At 39.7% G+C, this 763-nt stretch overlaps 1 protein-coding gene across 3 annotated transcripts in view; it reads right to left on the bottom strand.

The window, feature by feature from the left end:
* Positions 1-763, bottom strand: part of INSR (insulin receptor) — a 112947-nt gene that overhangs the window by 7001 nt on the left and 105183 nt on the right. The window lies entirely within an intron of this gene.

Raw genomic sequence — 763 nt, forward strand, 5'->3', positions numbered from 1 at the left:
AACGCCCGCGTACCGAAAAAAAGAAAAAAAAAAAAAAAAAAAAAAAAAAAAAAGAAAGAAAAAACCACAGGCTTTGGACCCCTAAAAAGGAGATGGTAAGTGCTCCAGTGGGTTCCTGTAAAAATTCATGAACTCATAAGATGCAGTGCTACTGCCATCTAGTGGGTGGAGGCCAGAGATGCTGCTCAACCTCCTACAACGCACAGGATGGTCCCACCCCAGAGAATGATATGGCTCCAAATGTCAATAGCGCCAAGGTTGAGAATCCCCATATAACCCGTATAATCTCACAATCCTAAAAACCAGGAACTACTTTTCTCTCCACTCTTCAGATGAATAAACTAAGGAACCGAAAGAGGTAAAATAACCTGTGACCCACAGAAATTTGCATTCTACCTAAGTGTCTCTGCTTGCAGCAAAAGTAAAGAAGTATGAAAAAAACAGAATCATTTTTAAGGCAAGCCCTCTCTGTAGATCAGATGTACATCAGCAAGCAAGCCCCTTCACTCACTAAAGGAAAAATATTTAAATAGGAGAAGCTCCGGAGTTTTTAAGAGGTCATGGAAAGTTCTGGAAGGGTAAGAAGGTTACACAGATTTTAAAAAGAGAATGCACTGAGCTTGAGACTCAGCCACAAATCAAGCATGGGGCCGGGCAGGCACTTCTCGGTCATCTAATCTGATAATTGAATCTACTGATTTTTTTTTTTTTTTTTTTTTTTTTTTTTTTTTTTTTTTTTTGCGGTACGCGGGCCTCTCACTCT

This window comes from Physeter macrocephalus, chromosome 2 (assembly GCF_002837175.3).
Source record: "Physeter macrocephalus isolate SW-GA chromosome 2, ASM283717v5, whole genome shotgun sequence".
NCBI classification, from domain to species: domain Eukaryota; kingdom Metazoa; phylum Chordata; class Mammalia; order Artiodactyla; family Physeteridae; genus Physeter; species Physeter macrocephalus.